General features: G+C 44.2%; 1 protein-coding gene across 4 annotated transcripts in view; it reads right to left on the reverse strand.

Moving 5' to 3' along the window:
• The window catches only part of tap1 (transporter 1, ATP-binding cassette, sub-family B (MDR/TAP)), a 34,412-nt gene that overhangs the window by 15,973 nt on the left and 12,990 nt on the right, over nt 1–5,449 (reverse strand). The window contains exons 1-2 of one of the 4 annotated variants that reach the window (XM_017717613.2): nt 1,528–1,651; nt 1,218–1,431 (exon numbers count right to left, since the gene is read on the reverse strand). The exons of 2 other annotated variants lie outside the window; for them this stretch is intronic. The gene's annotated coding sequence lies outside the window, so the exon portion shown is untranslated. Of the gene's footprint in view, nt 1–1,217; nt 1,432–1,527; nt 1,652–5,449 lie in introns of those variants that run through there. One more of the 4 variants, XM_017717612.2, reaches the window with a different exon arrangement.

The raw sequence follows: 5,449 nt of genomic DNA on the forward strand, positions 1-5,449 counted from the left end.
ACTTTATTAGGTACAGTTCAGTTGCTTGTTAACACAAATAGCTAATCAGCCAATCACACGGCCGCAGCTCACTGCATTTAGGCCTGTAGGTCAAGACGACCTGCTGAAGTGCAGCCCGAGCATCAGAACGGGGAAGAAAGGGGATTTAAGGGGCTTTGAACGTGGCGTGGTTGTTGGTGCCAGACGGGCTGGTCTGAGTATTTCAGAAACTGCTGATCTGCTGGGATTTTCACGCTCAACCATCTCTAGGGTTTACAGAGAACGGTCAGAAAAAGAGGAAATATCCAGTGAGCGGTCAGTTGTGTGGACGAAAATGCCTTGTTGATGTGAGAGGACAGAGGAGAACGGGCAGACTGGTTCCAGATGATAGAAAGGCAGCAGGAACTCAAATAACCAACCAGAATCTCTGAGGAACGTTTCCAACACCTTGTTGAAAGTCTGACACGAAGAATTAAGACAGTTCTGAAGGTGAAAAGGGGGTCCAGCATTTTACTAGCAAGGGGTACCTAATAAAGTGGCCGGTGAGTGTGTATAAACTCTTACACACACTTTAGTAAATCATTATTACACACACTGTGGCACCCTACAGCAACATGTATTACACTTCTAGCCTACACACTGTTATCTTTCATTATACTTTATATTACAAAATATACGATTCACTTGAGGAGGTGCACAATATGTCCAAAAGTTTCTGGACACCCCTTCCTATTAGTGAACTCAGCCGTATCAAGAAAAACAGCAAAGCAGCTGGGACAGGCTCCAGCACCCCCCGAGACCCAGAAGGAGAAGCCGGCTTAGAAGATGTGCGTGTGTGGTTCCTTAAAGCACCAAAAAGGGTTCTGCTGTTGTGTCAAGCTTATAACAGAGGAATAACCCTCTGTCTATATGGTTCCATTTAGAACCACGCACCACACATTCTCCACCCATCTGAAGAACCATTTCAGCAGGCAGGTGGTTCAATATAGAGCTCATGGTTGAAACCAGAACTACTCCTTCTGCTAAAGAACCCTTAAAGAACCACATTGTTGGCTTGTTTTTCACACGAATCCCTCGCTCTCTTTCACTTTCACTTACACAAGCAACAGTTCTCACCTTGGAAATGCGCGTTATATACCTTACAAAAGCTATAAGACGTCGTTTAGCCTTCATTTCAGAGCTTTTAAGCGATGATCTGCGACGTTAAGGAGAAAAATACAGTTATAAGCGATACTTACGTGGTGAGGCACCTTTAAAGGCGAACGCCTGGAAAGGGAGATACGCTCTTTGGTTCAAATGCTGCCAAACGCTGAAGGCCCAACGCTAAAAACCGCTCAGGTTTTATAAATATAAACCTGGTTTTTATCTACAAACTGTAAAACAGCCCAACACGACGAGGCGAGGCTGCTCAGGCGAGGGTTCAGTCAGCAAGCTACTGACTAGTCCACCAACCTGAAACCGAAAGTAAAGGCAGATGGGAAAGTCCCCAGGCTTTACAAACCCCCTTACACGTTTAAAGCCATATTACAAGCTTTTATCGAGACTTACTTGGACAAACGGCATGGCTGAAAGCCCCAAACTGGAAAAACTGATCAAAAAAATAAGACAAAGCCGCAGCGCCGTGGACCTGCTGCAGTCACAAGCTCTCCACCATTAGAGCAGGCAAACAGCAAAAGCGCGGAACGGCGACATCGTGTGGCCAAGAGGGGAATATTCAAAACGCAGCCCTTAGAAACAAAAACCACACGCACTATATTTCCAAAAGTATTCGGTCATCTGGCTTCACACGCATGTCATTCTTAATCCATAGGGTTTAATATGATGTCGGTCCACCCTTTGCAGCTATAACAGCTCCAACTCTTCTGGGAAGGCTTTCCACAAGGGTTAGGAGTGTTTATGGGAATTTCTGACCGTTCTTCCAGAAGCGCATTTGTGAGGTCAGACACTGATGTTGGATGAGAAGGCCTGGCTCACAGTCTCCGCTCTAATTCATGCCAAAGGTGTTCTATGGGGTTGAGGTCAGGACTCTGTGCAGGCCAGTCGAGTTCTTCCACACCAAACTGGCTCATCCACGTCTTTATGGACCTGCTTTGTGCACTGGTGTGCAGTCATGTTGGAACAGGAAGGGGCCGTCCCCAAACTGTTCCCACAAATTTGGGAGCGTGAAATTGTCCAAAATCTCTTGGTGCTGAAGCTTTAAGAGTTCCTTTCACTGGAACTAAGGGGCCGAGCCCAACTCCTGAAACACAACCCCACACCATGATCCCCCCTCCACCAAACTTTACACTCGGCACAATGCAGTCAGACAAGTACCGTCTCCTGGCAACCGCCAAACCCAGACTCGTCCATCGGATTTCCAGGTGGAGAAGCGTGATTGGTCACTCCAGAGAACACGTCTCCACTGCTCTAGAGTCCAGTGGCGGCGCTTTACTCCACTGCATTCCACGCTTTGCATTGCGCTTGGTGATGTAAGGCTTGGATGCAGCTGCTCGGCCATGGAAACCCATTCCATGAAGCTCTCTGCGCTGTTCTTGAGCTGATCTGAAGGCCACATGAAGTTTGGAGGTCTGTAGTGATTGACTCTGCAGAAAGTTGGTGACCTCTGTGCACTATGCCCCTCAGCATCCGCTGACCGTTCTGTCATTTTACGTGGCCGACCACTTCATGGCTGAGTTGCTGTCGTTCCCAGTCGCTTCCACTTTGTTATAATCCCACTGACAGTGGACTGTGGAATATTTAGTAGTGAAGTATTCAGACAGCCCTCTGTTAAGTGAATTGAGCTACTTTTAGGTACACACATTGCTAACAGCTTGTATGATTTCAATAGAGAGGAGCTGCCAATAGAATTTGATGGTCTGCTCTACATGGGCCTTAGGTGGTCACCATGTCTAATGTCAAGTGTGCCCTAAAGGGGTATGAAGCCCCCCAGCATTGGTCTGTGGAGTAATTGCGTTCTCTGGAGTGATGAAGTTCCATCCAACAGCTTTGGGATGAGTTGTGATCCAGAACTAATCATCAAACACCAACAATGAACATGCCATCAAATCCTCACAGCAATGTTCCAGCTTCTGGTATAAAGCCTTCGCAGAAGAAAAGAGGCTGTAACTGCAGTAAAGGGTGTAAAACTCCCTATTAGTCCTCTTGATTTCAGAAAAAATGCTGGGTGAGCATGTTTCTATAAATGTTTGAATATATTGTTAAAAGCACATAAATAAATAAAAAGCGCTCAAAAATGTCTGTATGAACTTTATATACCAGCCAAAAATGTTTGTGTAAATAAATAATAAAACGTGGTAACAAAATGTATTTTCTATTATTTCTATTATTTTCTAGTTGTTATTGAATAATAAGCTATGAGTTAAGCTACACTATTAAAGTTAAGTACTCTATTGCCAAAATAGCCCAATAGATAAACACTAAAATACACTATATGGACTAAAGTATTGGGACACCTACACATCACACCCACAGGAGCTCTTCTGACATCCCATTCTAAATCCATAGGCATTAATATGGAGTTGGTCCCTCTTTCCAGCTCTAACAGCCTCCACTCTTCTTGGAAGCTTCAACAGATGTTGGAGAGTGTCTGTGGGAATTCCTGTCCATCCATCCAGGAGAGCATTTGTGAGGTCAGACGCTGATGTTGGACGAGAGGGCCTGGCTCACAATCTCCATTCTAGTTCATCCCAAAGGTGTTGGATGGGGTTGAGGTCAGGGCTCTGTGAGGGCCAGTCGAGTTCTTCCACACCAAACTCACCCAGTCATGACTTTATGGCACAGTCACTCAAGCTGGAACAGGAAAAAGTTCTTCCCCAAACTGATCCCACAAAGTTGGAAGTGTACAGTTGTCCAAAATGTCTTGGTTCTGCTGAATCATTAAGATTCCCTTCAGTGGAACTAAGGGTTCTAGGCCAACCCCTGAAAACAACCACATATCATTATCCCTCCTCCACCAAACTTTACAGCTGGCACAGTGCAGCCAGGCAGGTAACGTTCTCCTGGCATTCGCCAAACCCAGACTCGTCCATCAGACTGGACAGATAGAGAAGCTGATTCACTTTACCGGTTCCTATTAATACAAAACATTGCAGGACAATCATATGTTGCACACTTAACTGCCAAAATCATACTGTTAAGATAAGTACACCGTATATCCTGAAATAAGCGATGGATTAAATTGACCTGATTAGAATGCGCTCATCATTTCCACCTTAATGATTTTTAACATTTAATATTTTGTCTTTAAAGGGGAATTCCACCAATTAAAAAAAAAAAGTTTGCTGATTTAAATCATCAATATGTAAACAAAGTCAGTCAAACCACAGCGTGGTTTGGTGTGAAATGCCCCATTATAGAAAAACTTAGAGTCAAATTTGTTCACAGTGGTGGTGAAAGGAACCAGACGTGCACCTCTAAAAGCTCCCCCACAGAACGTTATTGCACAAAATGGTTATGAATATGATTCTTCATGCCTGAGACTTCTTTTTTTTTTTTGAGACTTCTGAAACGCATGTTTAGAAGATAAGGTAAGGGATATGCAGCGTAGAGAAAGGCAAAATATTATTTTTTCAAATTTACCTCCTTTTTACCATCATCAGCGTCACATATAAACACTCGGAAGACACGAGTTGGTTCACTAGTGATTTTCTGTACTGGCAATGAATAGACTGTATATTGTGACCCCTGGTTCCCATCACCACCACTGAAAAGAAGATAAGATAAGATAAGATAAGATAAATAAAGAAACAATAAATAGAAGGTGCAAATAACAGCAGCATGAACCACAGCAGCATGTGTATAAGGTAGAAGGTGTATGTCTTAATACTTTTAATGTATAAAGTGACGTGTGGAGGGGTGATATAGTGGAGGGGTGATATAGTGGAGGGGTGATATAGTGGAGGCACTGATTCAGTCCAGCAGCAGAGATAAATAAATGGACATGAAGTGCCGTTGCAGTGATTGTCTAATTGGAGTTTAAGAGTCTCACGGCTTCAGAGAAGAAGCCGTTCCTCAGTCTGGTTGTTTTACTCTTAATGCTCCGCAGCCTCCTACCTGACGGGAGCGGGACAAAGAGTGTGTGTGCTGGGTGGGTGGGGTCCGTCATGATGCCAGTGGCCCTTTTCCTGCATCTGGAGGTGCAAATGTGTGTTTCTCTACAATCAAATCAGTGTTTCTCTACAATTAACTGCCTAAGTGGTCAAATTATATTAGGATTTGGAAAAAAACCTGGCAGTTTCCTCATTAACATGTGGAACGTGAAGTGTGCAGCTTTTTTAATGTTACGTTTTGCGATAGTTGAAGGGCCTGATCTGAAAAACAATCCAGCTCAGCTCTGCTGCTCGTATTGCCAAATCACAGTTGCGAAAACAAAAAACACAAGTCTGCAAACTGGCCACCACCGGACACACACACATACAGACCTATTCTTTTCCACACAGTGGCAGGAAGTAGTCCAGATATCCGCAGTGCT

Source organism: Pygocentrus nattereri, chromosome 24 (assembly GCF_015220715.1).
Source record: "Pygocentrus nattereri isolate fPygNat1 chromosome 24, fPygNat1.pri, whole genome shotgun sequence".
Taxonomy (NCBI): domain Eukaryota; kingdom Metazoa; phylum Chordata; class Actinopteri; order Characiformes; family Serrasalmidae; genus Pygocentrus; species Pygocentrus nattereri.